This window comes from Humulus lupulus, chromosome 2 (assembly GCF_963169125.1).
Source record: "Humulus lupulus chromosome 2, drHumLupu1.1, whole genome shotgun sequence".
Taxonomy (NCBI): Eukaryota; Viridiplantae; Streptophyta; class Magnoliopsida; order Rosales; family Cannabaceae; genus Humulus; species Humulus lupulus.
Window position 1 is genome coordinate 68,181,678 of NC_084794.1, and position 21,911 is coordinate 68,203,588.

The 21,911-nt window shown below is 45.2% G+C and overlaps 1 pseudogene; it reads right to left on the reverse strand.

The window, feature by feature from the left end:
* Positions 1-21,911, reverse strand: part of LOC133816086 (amino acid transporter AVT1I-like) — a 48,565-nt pseudogene that overhangs the window by 20,952 nt on the left and 5,702 nt on the right.

Below are 21,911 nucleotides of genomic sequence, written 5' to 3' on the forward strand. Positions count from 1 at the left end.
TGCTCTTCTTTCGCTGTTGACGAAAAACGGCGTCAACAGTTTGGTGCTTTCATTGAGAGCCTTAAGCATTCACCCTGAACAAGTTATGGCCGCTAATAATCAGAACATTCCTAAAGAAGATTATCCAAGACGTCCTGGGAAACAGCCGATGGAAAACCTAGATGTCGAAGAAAGGAGTGGATCCTCCGATTCTCGGGGACCACCTCCTCCACCAAGAGATGAGGATATGTATTACAATCCGGAGCGATATGTTCCCATTGTGGAACTTGAGAACCGGCAGCTGAAACAGCAGTTGGCAGAGGGCAACAAGCGGAATGAGGAGTTAGCTAGGATAGTCGCAGAGGCGCAGGTGGCTCAGCCCCCGCCTCCGCGTGAAAACCAAGCTCCTCCTCCTAGGGATGTGCATGTTCCTCCCCGTAGGCCCCGTGGGCATCCGCGAAAGAATGCTGCCACAAGAAGGCCGGCACAACCTCAGGCACCAGCAGAGCCAACCGCTCCCCCTAGGCCCCAGAGAAGTACTCGAGCTAGGGCCCCGGTTAATCCATCTGTGGAAATACCTGCGGGAACTGAGAACAACCGAGCCCCTGCAGAGGCTCGGACTCAAGTCCCTGAAAGCATACCGAATGCGACCAGTCCAATGGGTTGGTAGTCACCGTCACCCATACGGTTCCCTCCATCACCTATAAGATATCCTTCACCCCCTAGCAGGAATGCTCAACCAGTTCGAGATCAGGATGAAAGGCGTGCGGGGAAGAGGCAGGGAAACAGGGGAGCTTTCCAGGAGTGGAGAGATGCCCTATCAGAGAGAAGTCAAACATCGCGGCCTCGCACAGCAGAAACGGGCGGCACGGAAAAGACCCATCTCGAAATAACCATGCAACGAGTTTACTAGTGACGAATCTGGAGATACCAGATCGGTCAGCATGCATGATCGAGGTCGTAAGAATACTGGAAGCTGCAGAAATCACTCCGACTTGCGAGAACACCTGAATCAAAGTCAGGGTAATGTTGACCCGATAAACCCAGACCTGAGGCGTAAAGATCCCTTACGGAGGCGCGAGCCTGGAATTGTGATCGACGACAACCGATTCCAAATAGTGCCTCTCGCGGACCCAGTCCAAGAAAGAATCGATCAGTTAGAAAAGGCATTTAGGCTTTTGAAAAACAAGCAAGGACACGATCGATATGAAGATTCTGATGAAGAGCTTGAACCGTTTGCTCCCCATATTTCCAACACTCCATTTCCCCAAGGGTTTCAGTTCCCTCACGTCCCAACGTTTGAGGGAAAGACCGACCCATACAGTCATCTGAGTACGTTCAACACCATAATGAGAGCCAGTAACATGGGTTACGAGCTCAGATGCATGTTATTTCCAGCATCATTGACAGGACCAACCAAAAGCTGGTTCGAAAAATATAAGAGACACTCAATAACTTCTTGGGAGCAGCTGTCTAAAGACTTCAAGAAGCAGTTCAAAGCCATGATGGGGGTTCGACCTGAGGCGTCAACCCTAACTAACGTTCGGCAACAACCAGGCGAAACATTAAAAAGTTACCTTACAAGGTTTAATTTGGAAGTTGACCGAGCTCAGAATGTGGATGACAGTGGACACCTAATGGCTGTCCAGGCCGGAAAAATGCCAGGAAGTGCCCTCTGGGACGATATGCAAAGAAAACCGGTGAGGTCCCTAACCGAGTTTAATACACGGGCGCAGAGGTTTGTCAATGTAGAGGAAGCGAGGTCGACACTTAATGTGACTTCCCAGCCCGAAACTACAATGATAAACATCAACTCTGCCTCAACCTCGGCAGACCCAGTAGCTTCAAATCCTGCTGCGGAGAACCCTTCCAAGAGAAAAAAGAACGAAGGGAGTAACCCCGAGGCCGAAGGAGGAAAGAAAAAGAAGGGGGAGAGATATTTCTCCGTGTACAAAGTGTACACCGAGCTCAACAAATCTCGGGAGAACATATACTTGGCTAATGAAAACCAGGTCCCCTTCAGGCGTCCGGACCCAATGAGAAATCAGAAGTCCAAGAGGGACTCCAGCAAGTATTGCCGATTTCACAGAGACACCGGGCACAATACTGATGAATGTCGACAGCTGAAAGACGAGATCGAAGGATTGATCTCGAGAGGTCACTTCAGACAATATGTAAAGAACCAGAGTACTAATCAGGCGACCGCGAACCAGAGAGCAGCCGCGTTGCAGCCCACGCAAAACAATAATTCTCGAGCTCGGGAAGAAGATAGGCCCCCACCGATAGATGGAGAGGATGTAATAACCATCTCGGGAGGGCCTCATCCCACAGGAATGGGCAGAAATGCCCAGAAGAGATACGTTAACGAGCTGAAGACTGGGGACGGGTCTCCCTATGAACCCGAACCTAGAGCTCCAAAAAGTCAGAGGATAGAATCCCAACAATTAACCTTCACTGAGGAAGATGCGTCCCATGTCCAGTTTCCTCACCATGATCCGCTGGTCATCACTCTCCAGCTGGCAAATAAAAGGGTCCACCGAGTTCTCATAGACAATGGGAGCTCAGTTAACATTCTCTATAAAGCAACCCTCGAGAAGATGGGACTCTCCCTTCGCGACCTAAAAGCGTGTGCAACTACTTTATACGGCTTTTCAGGAGAAGGGACCGCCTGCATGGGCTCCATCGAGCTCCCTGTAACCTTGGGAGACTACCCAGTCTCGACAAATAAGTTGATGGAGTTTGTGGTAGTGGATCTACCTTTAGCCTACAATGTGCTGCTCGGGAGACCCGCCCTGGTTGGGCTGGGGGCAGTCTCATCAGTAAGGCATCTGGCCCTTAAGTTCCCGACCCCTAGCGGCGTTGGAACATTAAAGGGAGATCAGTTAGCTGGGAGGGAATGCTACATCATTTCCTTGAGAGGAAAGAAGCAAACGAGCGCACAAGCACTCGTCATTATTCAAAATAAAGACGGGACGATCTTAGAGATTGATGAGGAGATCGATCCAAGGATTGAGGAGAAAGCTGACCTCGAACCCTTAGAAGAGCTCGAAGAAATTCAGCTCGAGGAAACCTATCCCTCGAAAAAGGTGAAGGTTGGAAAACACCTCCAGGAAGAGACAAAATAGCAACTAATTTGCTTTTTAAAGAAAAACCAGGATGTCTTCGCATGGTCACATTCGGACATGGTGGGAATAAGCCCGACTATAGCAAGCCACGCGCTAAATATAGACAAAAGATTCCCTCCGAAGCAACAAAAGCGAAGACAGCTGGACGATGACAGAAATAGGGCATTGAAGGAGGAGGTTCACAGGTTAAAAGCAAACTGATTCATTAGGGATGCCTTTTACCCTGACTGGGTAGCCAATCCAGTGTTGGTCCCGAAGCCTAATGGGACGTGGCGGACCTGTATTGACTATTCAAACCTCAACAAAGCTTGCCCGAAAGACTGTTTCCCATTACCAAGGATTGACCAGCTCGTGGATGCCACGGCAGGGCATGGTCTGATGTCGTTCATGGATGCCTATTCTGGATATAACCAGATTCCCATGCATGCCCCCGACCAAGAACATACGAGCTTCATAACGGATAAGGGGCTATACTGCTATAATGTCATGCCATTCGGGCTCAAGAATGCTGGGGCCACATACCAGCGGCTCGTGAACATGATGTTTTCAGAACAAATAGGGAACAACATGGAAGTTTATGTTGACGACATGCTTGTCAAGTCTCAACTCAACAAGAACCATGTTGATGATCTCGAAGAGTGCTTCAGCGTGCTCCGAAGGTATAACATGAAACTGAATCCTCAGAAGTGCACTTTCGGGGTATCTTCGGGAAAGTTCTTGGGCTTTATCGTGAACGCTCATGGAATAGAAGCCAACCCTGACAAGATCCAGGCCCTGATTGACATGCCCTCACCTCGAAGACACAAGGATGTCCAAAGTTTGACCGGCAGGATGGCGGCCCTAAGTAGGTTCATTTCAAAATCTACGGACCGTTGTCTTCGGTTTTTCAACCTTTTGAGGGGAGGAAAGAAATTTGAATGGACAGAGGAGTGCGAGCTGGCATTCCAGGAGCTTAAAAAGCACCTCGCCGAACCCCCCGTCTTATCAAAACCTGAAATGGGAGAAGTACTGTACCTATACCTTTCCACCACCGAACACGAAATAAGTGCGATGCTCGTTCGAGAAGAAGAAAAGGTACAGAGACCCGTTTATTACATCAGTAAAAGGTTACTGGGGGCAGAATTGAGGTACCCCTTGATGGAGAAGTTGGCCCTCAGCTTAATACATTCATCTCGTAAAATTCGACCCTACTTTCAGGCACATCCCATTCATGTGTTGACTGATCACCCACTTAGGCAAGTCTTGTCTAAACCAGAGGCTTCTGGTCGACTTCTTAAATGGGCAGTTGAACTCGGACAGTTCGAGATCACCTACCACCCGAGGACGACCATTAGGGCTCAGGCTTTGGCTGGCTTTTATAGTGGAATGTACTGGCATGGCCAACGATGAAGTTATAACCCCGGTCCACGAGCTGTGGAAACTTTACGTCGATGGCTCGTCCAATGAAAATGGATCGGGGGCAGGAGTCATTTTGATTACCTCCGCAGGGAGCAGATTTCACTCTGCCTTAAGATTTGGCTTCAAAGCGTCGAATACGAGGCTTTACTGGCGGGACTTCGTATAGCCAAAGAGCTCAAAGCCAAAGCTATACATTTATACAGCGACTCCCAGCTCGTGGTTAATCAAATCTTGGGAGAATACCAGGCTCGTGGCACGAGGATGGCAACTTATTTAGAAAAGGCAAAGTCTGCATTAGAGCATTTCAAATTTTATGCGATCGAGCAGGTTCCCCGAGAGCAGAACTCAAATGCTGACGCCTTAGCTCGGCTCGCCACCTCCACAGAGAACAATGAATTACACGTTGTGCCCATAGAACACCTCTCGGCACCTAGCATTAACAAGCCAGAGGAGGAGGACATGTGTATGATTGAGTCCGAGCCTACATGGATGACCCCGATAGTGGAATATCTCGAGACCGGCGTCCTTCCAAAAGATCAGAACCAGGCTCGAAAATTAATGTATCAACTTCCCTGTTACACCATTCTGGACGGAAAGCTGTACAAAAGGGGGTATTCCATGCCATTACTTCGGTGCGTAACTCCACCCGAAGCTAAGAAGATCATTGAAGAAATTCATGAGGGATTCTGCGGAGACCACACCGGGGGGCATAGCCTATCCAAGAAAATCATACGCCAAGGATATTTCTGGCCTACCATTAAAACAGATTCTTTCGAGTACGTGAAGAAATGTGACAAATGCCAGAGATTCTCCGCGATTCCTCGAGCTCCTCCATCCGAGCTAACCATGTTGACTTCCCCATGGCCATTCGTGGTATGGGGAATCGACCTCATAGGCTATCTCCCAACTGGCAAGGGCGGTGTGAAATATGCTGTCGTCGCTGTGGATTATTTCACAAAGTGGACGGAGGCTTAACCGTTGGCAACAATAACTTTCAAAAAGGTCCTTGACTTCGTGGTAAAAATCATCGTATGCCGATATGGGGTGCCGAGGAAGATTGTATCCGACAACGGAACCCAGTTTGATAACGACTTGTTTACCAACTTTTGTGAAAAGAATGGAATAATAAAGAGTTTTTCGTCAGTAGCTCATCCTCAGGCAAATGGCCAGGTCGAGGCTGTAAACAAAACTCTCAAGAGTTCATTAAAGAAAAAGTTGGAGGAAGCAAAGGGACGCTGGCCCGAAGAATTGCCCCAAGTCCTGTGGGGATATAGGACCACAGCTCAAACATCAACAGGGCATACCCCGTTCTCTCTAGCATACGGATGTGAGGCTATGTTGCCTATCGAGGTCGAAATTCTGACAGTCCGAACTCACATTTACGACCAAAACTCAAACCACACTCAGCTCGAAGAAACCTTAGACTTGATTGAAGAAAAGAGAAACGAGGCTTAGCTGAGGAACGCTGCCTACCAACAACGAGCTACCAGGTATTTCAACAAGAGGGTTCGAGATCGAAAGTTCGGTGTGGGAGATCTGGTGTTGAGACGCGTATTTTTGGCAACACGAGATCCAGCAGCTGGTGTGCTCGGGCCAAATTGGGAAGGACCATACCAGATAGAGTCAATCATCCGGTCCGGTGTTTACAAGCTAGCGAGATTGGATGGGAGCCTGGTACCGCGAGCATGGAATGGCGAACACCTTAGACCTTACTACCAATAGTATAGGAAAAGTGTTGCCTATAACCATGATTTTTTTATCTGTATTAATTTGTCTACTTTTGAATTCCATCAAATAAAGATCTATTTCGTTCAATATGTTATGTCTCTCTTTATTTTTGCAATCTCTCTTAATTTAATAACCTATGGTCAAACTCATAGGATATTAAGGGGGCATCATTGGTATATATACCATCAGCTTAAAAAATAAAATAACATACACGAAATGCACACAAGTGTTTGGATACAACCAGACGCACGAGCTTAGATAGTTCGGATGTAACCGAATTATCAAAAACATACAAGTGTTTGGATATAACCAGACGCGCGAGCTTAGTTATTTTGGACGTAACCAAATTATCAAAAGATAAAAACGTTAGGATATAACCAAATGTGCGAACCAGGATTACAAACCAAACACGAACTTAATAGGTTTGGGGCAAACCAGCTAAAACTAATCGATGATAAGTGGGAACCTAAACCTACTTCGAGATAAGTCGAGATCGAGGCTGAAACATCTTAAAGGAAAATAGTTTCGAACTTATAACCTCGGAGAAATAACCGAGGAAAAGAAAAAGTAACTAAGCAATAAGATGTAATATTCGACCTTATTCGACCTTGATAAATAACGAGATCAGAAGCGGATAATTTGAGCAAACGATGCATTAATGCGTTGAGTCTCGAGCCTAAATCCAAACTATGTTTGTATGAATAAATAAACATAAACAATTCATTAATATAAAATGTGCGAAATATTTCGAACCAAGAAATGTAAAGCATATGTTTTAATATAAAAAGAAATTGTATCAGCCCTATGGACATAGATTAAAACAATTACAAAAATAAGGGGACGCAGCCCCAAGATAAGATTCCTCCGAGATCAGATTCAAGAAGGAGGAGTCTCCTTGGTCTTCTCAGCATCGGCAGTACTGGACCCCTCAGGACGAATAGCATGACTATCCTTCTGAGCACCTCCGGAGGCGGCCTCCCGAGCAGCCTCTTCACCTCAAGCCGAGCATTCCACTTATCCAGAAGTTTCGCCTCATGAGGACCTAAGAAGCTGGTATCCAGGTCTTCGTTGTTGGCCCACATTCTGTACATGGCCAAATCAACCGCCTGGTCCTTCTTCTCCTTGTACTCAGCAAGGAGACGAGCCTTTTCACCCTCAATTATATCAAAGGTGGCGGCCTGATCTTCTTCGAGCTTTTTGTTAGCCTCTTGGAGCCGAGTGTTTTCTTTCTCAAGCTCCGTGAGCCTGGCATTCTCTTTCTCGAGCTCCGCAAGCCTAGCATTCAGCTTCTCAGGCTTGGACGCTTTGGCCTTAAGCTCCTTGGCTCCTGCCTCAAGCTTTTCATTTGCTGCCTTTAGGTCGTCACTCACTCGCCTCTTGAGCATAAGTCTTGCTCGAATGGATCTCGTTGTTCAACCTATAGTTGAGCTGGGCAGTAACGGCAAGAGACTGACAAAAGAAAAAATCGTCATTAAACACCAGGACTGTATAAATATAACTAAGAAGTAGAAGAAAACTTACCGCGGCAGCAAGCTCGATACTCTTCTCATAGAGGGCAGTGCAGTCTCGGGCATTGTTCAAAAATTTCCATTGAGGAGCGTCGAGACTGCTGAAGCTCTGGCTGATTTGGGACATAACATGGGAACCCAGCATAGACCCATGGGGTCCGGCCGCATTGTCAATTACATACTCCTCGACGTGAGTAGAAACTGACAGCTTGTGAGCTCGAGAAGCAGAAGGCTTTCTGGGAGGTGGACCAAGTGATGACTGGACCACTGCAGGAAGTTGGGGCTCGGCCATAATGGAGGTACCGACCTGTGAAGTCAGCGCCACGGTGGGAGCACCGACCTGTGAAGTCAGCGCCACGGTGGAGGCACCGACGGAGCTCGTAACAGGCGGAGCCGGGGGAGGAGGAGTTTTCTCAGACCTCCTGGGGACTTTGGTGGGTCGGTCAACCTTTCGCGACCCCGCCCTGGGACGCTTGCTCCTCTTGGCACCGCCAGTCTCGAGGATGTTGTCAAGGTCGGAATCCATCTTGCCTGCATAATCACGCCACAATGTGAATCATAACAAAAAGAGGGAACAATATATAAAGAGATTCAGCATTGCATAGATATACAAAGTAATGATAGAAGAAACCTAACTGGAACTCTCCCCCGAGATCAAGCTCGGGGACCATGAAATTCCCCCATCTTCAGAAGAGGCGGGGGGAGTACCTTTCCTATAGGTGGATGTCAACCTCGAAAGGTCCCTATAGTCATCAGTCCCATATTGGACAGCTATCCCGTCCCACACCTCGTTCAGGCTGTACATTGTGTCATACTTCCCAAGCCAACGATCAAACTTATGAACTCGGTCGTCTACCCAAGTCCATATATAGAAGTGGTCCCTATCATCTGGGCACAAGACTAACCTATCGGGTTGGTGCTTTAATAAGGTGGGGGACCACATTCTCGAGCTAAGGATGACTTTACCTGATCATCCGAGTCTGGGCTTGAGGCTTCATCGTTAGCCTCGTTCCCCGATGGCGGGCTTCTTCGGCGAGCTGGGGGCGGGGGCCTCGCCTCTCTCCTTGGAGGGAGGATGCCTGTGGGCAAAGGCACATGCTCCTAGCGGTCGTACTTTTTATTGGACCAGTCCGAGGTGGACTGGCCATCTCCCAAAAGCCCGCAAGCTCGGAGCTTATTCTCATGTAAGAGGTATGAGAGAGACCTCTTGCCGTAAGGGAGTTGGAGCAGAGTCTCTCTATGCTCCTTCATTGCGTCGTCGAGAGTAGGACGGTGAAAATTGGCTGGAAAATAAGACACATTGCAACTAAGTACGAACCTACAAATAAAAGCCCGAGCATAGATATAAAGAAGGTTGGAGTACTTACGAATCCGTCTGAATGAGTAGCATCGAGACGGAGACAAGCCATCTGTCCAGAAGAAGGCTTTCTTAAAGTCAGGTGAATGATTAGGAAGGTCCTCAAATACCTTTTTCTCTTTGGGGTAGCTCGAAAGATAGTAAAAGTCGTCTCCTCCCCGAGCTCGGGAGGGATTGCTTTTCAGACAGAAGAGGTATAAAATATCCTGTGGTGAGGGTCCTTCCCACTTCAGCTCGTGGTATAGTGACCTCAGGGCAGATAGAACCCTGTAAGAATTGGTGTTGAGCTGGAATGGAGCCAGCCTAACAAAGTCAGTGAAGTCCTTGAAAAATGATTTCAAAGGCAGTAACGCTCTTGCCTTCATATGCTCTTGGTTCCAGGCCGCATACCTCAGCTTAGGATTTCCATCTCCCGGGGGACGGCAGCTTCGCTCACTGGGGTAGGGGCTCCACACCTTAGGATGCTTGACAGCCTAAGACCATGGGAAGCCAGGATATCAGTTATCTGGCCTAGTGAGGTAACCGAGCTCCAGTAGTGCTCGACCTCAAAGAATTCCCTCCTCGGTTGCGAGGTAGAAGGCTCCCCCATGAGCGAGAATTGGAGCTCTCCCGGACTATACGCAATTGTCACTTTTAATTTAGGGTTCTCCTCTTCCTCTCTATAACCTCGTCAATTTGGCGGTGATAATGAGCTCGAATCTCCTCCTGTTTGCGCGCGAGATCGTACTCGCGAATCAGACGTTGATTCCGAGCAAATAGCGACTCTGGGCTCAGGGTTTTTGGCGAGTAAGGGATTGCCAGCAACGACCCCCACCGTCTTTCCAGATTCTGTGACATCTAGCGAGAAAGAAAAAATGGTGAGGGCCATGCATGCAAGGTTTCAAGAATTACGAGCTTGACAGGATAAGCTCGGAGAATGCTTAAGAATGCAACGAGCTCGAAACTAAGACTCCGATTGAGAGTCAGAACGTGTATTCCACGAGAAAAAGGAGGAGAGTGGACAAATTTTTTTGAAAATCTCGAAATATCAGGGAAAAAGGGTGGCGGTTATTCAGAAATGGTAATCTTGGGTATCGTGCGTTCTTTAAAACCAATATTTTATACCCGATATCTTGGTGTGCAAGATATGTCTTTTTAAATTTTGAAACCCAGAAAAAAGAGACCATGTTCTACACAAAAACTGGATTTAGAACCAGTGAATTAAGCCTAGCGTGAAGACTTAGACGTGAAAGCATATTGGTCAAAAGTCTCCTAGCGTGACAAACTAAGAAGACAAACTAGTGCATTCACAGAAATTGCATTCACATAGATAAAAGAACTACGCAGACAGAAACTGGCATAGAAAAGAAAAAAAAAGGGACAATCGGATACTTACACAATGATGGCGATTGCAGAAAAATTGTCAATTGAAGGAGAGGCTGCAGATATGAGCTCACGGTCTCGAACAAACTGGTGGTCCTCTGTTTCTTCGGTTGAGAAAACATGCACAAGCAAGAAGTTCTCAGGGATAGTTTCTGGTTTTGCTTCTTTTCTTTCTTCTGATGACCGAAAAATAAAAGGAAGATGATGAATGAGGTCTTATATATAGATGGTAAAAGGGGATTAATTTGAGCCATTGAACAAAACCCTTGCAAAATCCAACAGATAGGAATTAATGATATGATGGTACCAGAAAGGTGGCAGACGAACGATCGTGGGCAGATTTCCAAGGTACTCGAGTACCCTGAATGGGCAATACCCAACTGACACGTGTCCATTTTCAAGTATGTGACGGTACGGTTCCCGAAGAAAGTAGTTCAAAAGTTTCCTTCTCATAGGATTCGAACAAATACTTTTGAGGGGGCAAAATGTTACACCCAGATTTCGAGCCATGAGAGTTGTGACCTCGAAAGCTGGATTCATGATGAATGAACTCGTAAAGTCTGGAATATGTCCGAAATCTAAGCATTGAGCCTGCGAAGCAGAGACGACTTCGAAGAGGATAGCCTCGAAATCCTCACAAGCTCGAAAGATAGACCCCGAAGTACATCCGTTCTCGGGATAGCCTCGGATCAGGGCTCCGAGCCTGACGCGCGTATGAGCTCGAAGTCATGCAGCCTCGAGAAGATGCTATAGCTCGAAAGTCAATAAGGAACCTGGGTGAACAGGGCCTTGATGATATAGGAAAATAAATTTGAATATCCTGATGAGTCATCTATAAGAGACGCGGTCTACATTGATTACTATAAATCCCCTATTATCAAGGGATATTATTTGTTCAGTTATACGCCCCCTGATCTTCAGGGGACGTTTCCTTGTATATAGGATTGCTGGCTTTTAATGCCATTTAATTTATTTGCATATATAGAATAACTTCCCGAAATATGTGGGATAGTATTCTGAAATCTTCTCTATAAATAGAGAGGTCATGCACCATTGTAAATGACCGAATTTTTGTGATCTTAAGAGAAAACTCTGGAGAATTCATCCTTGAAGAATTTTCAGAGATCATCTTAAGTTTAATAACAAAGACTCGTGGACTAGGCAGATTTAACTGCTGAACCACGTAAAAAACCTCGTTTGTATTTTCATATTTTTATCGCCCATTACTTATTATTGTTTACGTGCTCTTCTTTCGCTGTTGACAAAAAACGGCGTCAACAGAGAGATTTCTAAAATCATAAAAATCTTTATATAAAAACCAGAATAAACTTGCAACAAAACCCAATCCATGAACTGATTTCTAAAATCAAAGATTTAAAGAAGAGAGAAAGAGCGGACGCTACCTCGCAGTGCTCACACGAACCCAACAGACCAGAACCACGACAAGCACCCACGACCACGAGACGGACAAACCCACGACCACGAGAACAAGGAGGAGGACAGCCAAGACTCACGACGGCAGCTCTGTGTAGAGAGAGATCAGTGAGAGAGTAGGCTATGAGCTGTGAAGAAGTATATAGAATATATTTGGTCACTTTATTATCTACCTTTTGTATAAAATTATTAATTTTAACTATTTATATTACCAAAAAACAAATAAATAGAAAATACAATTTATAACATTTAAAAAAAAATCAAAATACCTGGATAAGCAATAATATATATATATGCTCAGATAGTAAGTTACCTGGTTCGGTGTTTGTTGTGTGCAAATGGAGAAAGAGATGTTTGCCTGGTTCAGTGTTTCTCGGCATTAGAGAGAGCAGATGGAGAAGAGAGAACGAGAGAGGCGAGGAAGAGGGGATGTGATGAAATTTAAAACTGCTCAAGAGCATTAGCGGTGGGTCCTGCCGCTATTATTAGTTCTCGTGGCTAATAATATTATTAGCGGCGGGTAGTCTGCCGCTAGTTGTATTAGCAGCAGATAATCCGCCTCTAATAAAAGTAATTATCCGCCGCTAATAAAACTTAAAAAAAATTCCCGGGCTTTTATTACGTCTATTAGCAGCGGGCCATCCACCGCTAATGGTGGTAAGTCCACCGCTAATAGATATTTTTTTTATTTTAAAAAAATGCTCAAACATTATTAGCGGCGGAAACCCTAGTCCTTCGTTAATAGTCTGTACAATAGAGCCGGACTGAGCCCGCCGCTAATACCCATAATTGTTGTAGTGAACGGCTCAAAGAAAAAAGAAGGTTTTCTCCCTAGTTGAATGACCCCTCCTTATCCTCTCTCTCTTTGTCTATATCTCGGCGACAAAGAGCCAACTCACACCATCAAATCTCATTTCTTACTTACCTAAAAATACCAAGGACAACTAATAAAAATCTATTCCTATTAACACTTACCAATATTTTTATTTTTCTTTTAATTTTCCAATCAAGAAAAGATGTCAAAATTTGAATAAGGAAAGTCTTCATTTCTTTGCTTTCTCGTTCACTCTACACACTACCTTTCTCTTTCTTACATTTGTTTCCAATTCTCACTTGTATGAACATAAGCATTTTAGGGGCTAATTGGTAGTTAATTCAAAATTATAATTTTAAAAAATTATTTTCAAATCAAATGATTTGAAAATATTGAATTTAAAAATAAATTGTAAATTTTTGAGATCTTGAATGGTTGGATGATTTTAAAATTTAAAATTCATAGAATAGAAAGAAAACAATAATTTGTTGTTTTCTCTTTTGCTGAAGGATTTTAACTTAGTTTTCAAAAATGATTTTTTTTATTTTCTAAAACAAGTGTGCCAATCAAATTTTCATTGGAGTTTCCATTTTTTAAATTCTGAAAATGATAAAACTATTTTTGAATCCACTACCAATCACACCCTTAGAATTTCCATTAGATAATTTTCTAAAAATAGGAAAATTATTAGCATTCCCTCTAATTAGTCTACTTTCATGGTACTCTCTTGTATGCTTACTATGCATATGATGTACATGCACACACACACAAGCAACATGCCTATCACTACTAACTATGCACACACATGCACAACAGTTTACAAATTGATTAAATAAATAAATACTACAAATAAAAAAGTTAATATACACAATTAACACTTAAATAAATAAATTAATTAAAATAACTAATCACATAAACATAATTTTTATTATTACGCTACAGAAAACTAGGAAATCTGTTTTTGACAGCATCGATTATAGGTGTCACCATTGGAGCATATATGGCTATTGGATTCACCAATGTTGTGTATATGGCTATCTTTGAGCTGAGTTTCTCAGTTGGAAGATCCAAAGTGATTTGTGATTGTACTCCTGGCCCGAACATTAAGTACCCAACAACAGCTATTGATGCATAGCAAATCGTGCATAAAATAAAACAGATAAGCAAGACCTGGGGAATCATTAGAAAAATAACAACTTTCGTTTAGAATAATCAGTATTGGGTGTAACATGATTTGGAGTCCTCAATTTTGAGTATTTTATAACAGTGTTTAAATTTTCATTGGGTACTTTAGTATGACTATGCTTGGTAGGTGTGGGAAAAAGCCAAGGAAAGAAAAATGTGCAGAAAAGAAAAGAAAAAAACCATTTTTTATTTTAATTTTTATTAAGAAAAGAAAAATGTGTGCAAAAAAAAAAAAGATTTCTTATAAAAATATTTTTTTCATTAATAAAATTAGAAGGAATAAATTTTTAAAATTTTTGGTTGATATCTCTTCTATATAATAAATGTGTAGATAACAGAAATTCTTGGTTTTAACATTTTTTTTTTAATATTAACTTTAACAGAATATTCTTATATTTAATAGAATATTCTTATATTGAAGAATAGTTTATAAACACTTAAACTTAAATAAAATAAAATAAATAATTAAAAAAATAAAATAAGATATTTTTGAGATATTTTATCATGATACTTATTTAAAAATAATAAATAATTAAACAAATTAAAATAGGTTATTTTTGAGATATTTTACAATAATAATTATTTAAAAATAATAAATAATTAAACAAATTAAATATATGATATTTTTGAGTTATTTTACCATTATAATTATTTAAAAATAATAAAATCATACGTTTATAACTTAAATGAAATTTAATTAAACTTAAACTCACTTATTAGAATAATATTATATTAAACATATACTATAATCTACTCTCAATTAACAACAATTTTTTTTTTTTAAATTAGTAAAAAACTTAAATTTAAAATTCACGTATAATATTTAATATTATATTAAACAGTGTTGACGCGGTTCTTCGGCAACAGATAATTAAGAGAAGAAGAGAAAGAGATTAGCACTCAAAGTAGAACCGTCACAGATATGAAATCTTATATAATGAACTAGGTGACTCAAGACACGTTTTTAAGTGGTTCAAAGGTTAAGATCCTTCTACTCCACTAGTCAATATTATTCATCCTCTCTAGGTATTTGGTTTACAAAGTATATAGTTCTTCAAAGACTATTTTTCTCAACCCCTATCAACTCCCAGGGTCTCCATATTTATAGGAGAAGGCACCTGGAAGTTGGTAGGGAGGTCATCCCGTGACCTTACCATTTGTCATATCAACTCTGTGGCATTCATGATTAATTTCTAAACCTGACACATAAGTGTGGTCTAATCAGCATGGAAGGAGATAATGGGCCGCACGGCCCAACCCATCCGTGGGTGTCTGACACGCACGTTCCTACTGCGTGTCCGAGAAGTCAGGGGGATATCAGACACGTGATGTCAGATATATGCACGTTTATCTTGCGTGCGTTGACTTCATAAAGGCTCAGAGCGTCCTGGGCTCCTCGTGACACGAACAGCTCATATTACGAGCTGTTCTCTTGGCGTGGCCTTCTGATGCCCCTCTCGACCTGGGAAGATTCGCCCTGGAAATAGGATCCAAGTCCTGTGGGCACCTCGGACTAAACCTGATTAGTCCGAGGTTCGCCCTGCTAATCAGCCCGTGGGAAAATCAGGGCGTACATCTGCCCCCCAAGCTCCTGCTCGTGGTATATGACGTCATGTATAGGAGACCACAGTAGGGGCTTTTAGACTTCCCCCACAACCATTCGCATTCCATTCTTTTCGCAGGCGTCTGATACGTGGAACGTCGTGGGTGGCGACGGTACACTCTACGAGAACCGCATTAAATGGCCTAGCCTACTGACCAGCCGTCGTTTCACATTTCGAGTGGAGGGTCTTCCAAGAGCCTTTTACACGTGATCATTCCCTTGTATAAAGAGGGGGTGGCCACCCTACGCACGGGCCACCCTATCATTAAAAAATTTCTCAAATTTCCTTCTTCCTTCTCTGACTTTCCGAAGGACGAAACCCTTATCTCTGCTGTTTTCATCTTCTCCGTTCACGAAGCCTAAGCGTACGAGTTTCTTCAAAGCCTTGGAAGCCACTATACCAACGAAGCTCCTACCAGCGCAGCAATCTCGCTCACCATCCAGCCATACACTGTAAGTTTTCTGACCCAGTTTATTTTGAAAGCATGCCACTGTAGCTTAGGTAAAAAATTTCACTGTAGCCACATGCAGGGGTTTTCTGGGTTGTGTGGATATGGAGGATGACGGCCCTTCTTAGATTAGGGCACGCCTGTTGCAGGAAATCGTTTTAGAATATGGGTTTCAAGGTGTTTCTTCAGGGACAATTTCTGGGTAGGACCTTTAGGAATTTTGGGTGCAAAACCGGGTAGCTTAGGGAATACGCCTCAAAAGCGGTTTTGCACGTTTTGCCTATTGAAACTTTCCCCCCAAGGAAAATTTTTACTCTGAGCCCCCTGACACACGAATTCCGAGTAATCTGGGATCTGTTGAGGGCCTAGGTGCGTGTTCATTGAACCGCGTGGTTCCACTCTCCACGGGCTGGGCTTACCCCAGCTCGTGTAATTAACACTTGCTTCATCCTTCTGCTTGGGTCGCCTTTTCTAAAGTGTTTTCTTTTGTTTGATAGGCGACCAGATGGCCCCGAAGAAGAACCTGCCCCAGAAGAACGTGGGAAGGTCGGCCTCCCAACAAGATAAAGGAAAAGCGGTGATGCCCAGCTCGCCGATTCCCCACTTTGGCCCGGCCGTGGAGAAACAGGCCGAAGTGGCCCCTGACGCGTTTTTCGAGGCGGAGAAAATCGTCTCGAAGATAACCGAGCAGGCCAAGATCACCAAACTCTTCATCACCCACAACATTCCCTTGGGGAAAGCCTCAGTGATTGCCTGACCTGCCGCAGAGGGCGAGCGGAGCTGCACGCCGCTCGATGAATCGTTCGCGGCCTGGAGCGGTGAACACTTCAAGGCAGGGGCCTTCCTCCCCCTTGGACCAGTACTTCGCCGACTTCCTGAATTATGTGGGGTTGGCCCCATTTCAGCTCCCTCCCAACTCCTACCGTCTGTTGGCGGGGTTGAGGTATTTATTTCAAAAGCACGAGTGGGAGGTCCCCACTCCTGCTGATATTCTATACTTCTTTTGCCTCAAGGCCAGCCCGGACCAGCGGGGGCGAGGCGACGGGTTCTATTACTTAACCCGTTTCCCTAATACAGCGGCGGTCATCGAGCTGCCGAGCCACCCGAATGACTTCAAGGACCAGTTTTTCATGTCAACTGGGTTCCGCAACTGCGATCATCATTACTTTAATCGCCCTCGTAAGTGACCCTTGACCTTAGCCCGCCTTTTAAGGGTTATCTTATTTTAGCTCCCTCCTTATCCCACTTCTGACTTCAACCAATCTTGCAGCCATCTACGCGAGGACCGAGAAGTCCGTGACCCTCGGGGGTCAATACGACACACTGGCGAGCTTGCCCCCCAGTGAGAAAGACTACCGCGTGCTCGTGACTGACGAGACGATGGTATTCTGCAAGCTGATTTTCCCAAATCAGACTTTGAATTTGAAGAGGCCCCGGGGGCCGCCCCCAGCTCGCGACAACAGACCGATCGTCGCAGAGGAGATCGCAGACGACGAAGGTGAGGAAGAGAGTGACGAAATTCCTCTCGTGAGGAGTAGGAAGAGGACCTTGGAGGTCGCCCAGATGATGGACGAGGAGAGGTCCAATCCGGAGCAACCGCGGGTCCCTCCGGCCAAGGTAATCCTTACTTATTTAAGAATGTAGATAGGGCCACTGCAGACCCCCGGCTGGTTAGGTTCAATCCTAGGCAGCTCGTCCATCGTCACCCGAGGAATCCGGACCTGGATACGCTCTTGCTCCATTGTGTTAACCGGCTCGTGCTGGATCACCAAGAGAGTCGGCCTAGGGGTACCGTATTAGTAGATAACACCCTAGCTTTTAGGTCAATCCTTTTTTAGAAGTATGGGACCAACTTACGCACGTGGCCGGCGCTCCAGAGGGGCATCTATGCTCCGGGGATTAGGCAGTATGTAGAAGAGTCCAGCCCCGAGTCAGAACCGGTCCTAGAACCTGCGCCAGTTCGTGAGATAATCGTCTTAGGCTCTTCCAGCTCGGGGGGTAGGGCTCCCTTAGTATTCGCTTACTCATTGCCTTTAAACCTTTTGCCTCTATTTCTGCATGATTGATACCTTGTAATAACCATGTTTTTTTTTGTTCTTGGCAGAAGAGATGTCTCAGCCCGGAGGTAATCTGCGGGGCGTGGTCTTCGGCGGGAACCCCCCAGCGTGGCCAAGGTTGAAAAGGCTTCGAGAGTCCAAGAGCTCGGCTGGGACCTCCACCAAATCCCCGGCTAAGGAGAAGGAGAAAGCCCCTCCATCCCAGGTCGCGGGGGCGATCCTTCCTGTCGCCAGAACAGGACCCATGCCCCTGCCACCCCAACGATCTCCATTAGCCACGCAGGACGGGGTAATGGAGATCGGGAATCCGGCCGCGGCAGCCCCGGATGTGCGTATCCCGGTCGATCCCCAGGATCTGGAGAAGATGCCAGAAGCATTCCGGGGGACGGTGTATGAGTCGGCGAGCTATGCCGTCAGCCATTTCTACAAGCTCAGGGAGAAGGAGCTCCGGGCCATCGAAACAACGAGCCCGGTCCGAGTTATAGAGTCTTCGATGGACATGACCCTAACGGTAAACTGCCCCATTCTTTTAAAGCTTTAACACTCACACACCGCCTTTTTTCTTCCAATTAATTTATCCTTCCTTTCTTGCAGGGCATTGCTGCTGCATACAGAGGCATCGCTAGGACCAAGGCCCAGCTCGAGGGTATGGAGGCTGAGCGCCAGACCGCCCTTCAGGAGGCTCAGGAGGCGAAAGACGCGCTGGTGGCCTCTAAAGCCGAGCTAGAGAAGATCCGCTCCAAGAACCGAGAGCTTAAAAACTCCCTGGCCGCATCGCGGACAGATCTCGAGGTAGCGAAGACCGAGGCCCAGGCCGCCATGGAAGCCGAGCGGGCCGTCTTGGAGCAGTCCTTGCAAGACCTGTTTTATCACTGCTGGTCCCACAACCCGGATGCGGACTTTTCTTTCATGCCGCCGAACCTCTGGGCGTTTTTGCTGCCGAAGCTCCAAGCCCGCCTAAATAAAGAGGTACCTCCCTCGGAGACTGGAGAGGCCTCTGTCGCGGCGGAGCAGGACGAGACCGCGACCTCCAAAGGGCCAGCTGATGGGGCTTAGGATACTTCTCTTTGGGCATTTTGAACTATTTTATTTTCCATTGTAATTTTTTTTTTATGAGGTGTTTCCACCTTGAGACAATTTTCTCAGCAACTTTAACATATATATATATATATTTTTATGCTTTTGGCTACAATTCATCTCTTTATTTTAATGAACTTAGTTCGGGTTAACCGTTATTTATATCCCGGGATTTTAAAGAAGAGCCGCGATCAAAATTAAAGTTAACCTCTAAGTTTCATGACCTGGTTAAAACCAAGAACTTATCTTGAAAACTTAGTTCGCGTCAACTTTTATCCATATCCCGGGCTCTTTAAAGAAGAACCGCGGTCAATAAATTTTAGTTAACTTCTAAGTTTTATGACCTGGTTAAAACCAGGAACTTATTTTGAAAACTTAGTTCGCGTCAACTTTTATCCATATCCCGGGCTCTTTAAAGAAGAACCGCGGTCAATAAATTTTAGTTAACTTCCAAGTTTTATGACCTGGTTAAAACCAGGAACTTATTTTGAAAACTTAGTTCGCGTCAACTTTTATCCATATCCCAGGCTCTTTAAAGAAGAACCGCAGTCAATAAATTTTAGTTAACTTCTAAGTTTTATGACCTGGTTAAAACCAGCAACTTATTTTGAAAACTTAGTTCGCGTCAACTTTTATCCATATCCCGGGCTCTTTAAAGAAGAACCGCGGTCAATAAATTTTAGTTAACTTCTAAGTTTTATGACCTGGTTAAAACCAGGAACTTATTTTGAAAACTTAGTTCGCGTCAACTTTTATCCATATCCCGGGCTCTTTAAAGAAGAACTGCGGTCAATAAATTTTAGTTAACTTCTAAGTTTTATGACGTGGTTAAAACCAGGAACTTATTTTGAAAACTTAGTTCGCATCAACTTTTATCCATATCCCAGGCTCTTTAAAGAAGAACCGCGGTCAATAAATTTTAGTTAACTTCTAAGTTTTATGACCTGATTAAAACCAGGATAAGATTTAGTTTGTGATAACTCTTATCCATAGATAAAAATTAACACCTAAGTCGTTAAGGAGACCTGGTTATATCCAGGTACCATATGCCCCCCAAGTAACTGGGAAAGGGTCTATCGTGGTTACTTTAAAATCACACTTGCAAATAAAGAGAAACATTTGATTTTTATTTATATATGGAAGGTGACCTCCTAGGCCTTACAAGTGGATCATTGATAGTATTTCTTTAGGTGGATGGCATTCCAAGTCCGCGGGACCGCCCCTCCACCAAGTCGAGCTAACTTATAAGTTCCCTCTTTGATGACTTCGATGACCTGGTATGGTCCTTCCCAGTTTGGTCCCAAAACCCCATCTTTGGGATCTTTCCCGACCAGGAAAACTCTCCTTAGGACCAAATCGCCGACGCTAAAGGCACGTCTTTTGACCTTAGTGTTGAAGTAGCGAGTGATCTTCTGTTGATAATGGGCGAGCTGGAGTTGTGAATCTTCTCGCCTTTCATCCACTAAGTCTAGGGAATGGCATAGGAGCTCGTGGTTCCTGTCTTGGTCGTAGGACTGGACCCTATGTGACAGAACTTTAACCTCCACGGGGAGGACTGCTTCACTCCCAAAGGTTAGGGAGAAAGGCGTGTGACCCGTGGGAGTCTGATGTGAGGTCCGGTATGCCCACAGGACTTGGGGGAGCTGTTCTGGCCAGATCCCCTTTGCCTCATCTAGCCTCTTCTTGAGGCTCGCCTTCAGCGTTTTGTTAACAGCCTCGATCTGGCCGTTCTCCTGAAGATAGGCCACGGACGAGAAGCTTTTCACAATTCCGTGCCTTTCGCAAAATTCGGTGAACAGATCGCTGTCAAATTGAGTGCCGTTATCGAAGACGATCTTATTAGGTAGGCCAAATCGACATATGATGCTTTTAACCACGAAGTCTAGCACCTTTTTCGATGTTATTGTCGCCAACGGCTCTGCTTCGGCCCACTTGGTGAAGTAGTCAATGGCTACTACGACGTAACGGACCCCGCCCTTTCCGGTAGGCAGGGCGCCTACTAGATCTATCCCCCAAACGGCAAATGGCCAGGGAGACGAAATCATTTTTAGCTCGACTGGAGGAGCTTGGGCGACCGCAGCGAATCGCTGACACTTGTCGCACCTTTTTACATATGAGATCGAGTCTTTGGACAAAGTCGGCCAGTAATAACCTTGCCTGAGAACCTTTAAAGCCAGGCTTTGCCCCCCAGTGTGGTCTCCGCAGAATCCTTCATGCACTTCTTGCAGGATGGCCTTCGCTTCACTTGGAAGAACGCACCGAAGGAGAGGTAGGGAATGCCCACGTCGGTACAACACCCCTTCGACTAGCGTATATCTCGGAGCTTGATAAAGGACTCGCCGTGCGTCGTTGCGCCCTTCGGGTAACTTGCCCTCGACGAGATACTCAATGATGGGAGTCATCCAGGTCGGCCTGATGTCAGTCATTTCGATTTCTGCCCGATCCCCGTCTATGCTAGGATTCTCCAAGAACTCAACTGGCACCAACCCCAGGGTTTCTGTCTCTCCCGAGGCGGCGAGCTTGGCGAGAGCATCTGCGTTGGCGTTCTGCTCCCGAGGTATCTGTTCGATTGACCCTCGCCCAAACGCAGACAGTTCGGACTTTACCTTTGCCAAATAGGCGGCCATCTTGGGTCCCCGCGCCTGATATTAGCCTAGAACCTGATTCACCACGAGCTGGGAATTGCTGAAGCATTGGACAGAGCTCGCCTTTAGCTCACTAGCTATCCTAAGTCCAGCCAACAAAGCCTCGTACTCTGCCTCGTTGTTAGACGCCTTGAACCCGAACCTTAGCGCCGAGTGGAATCTATGTCCCTCTGGGGATATCAGAATGATT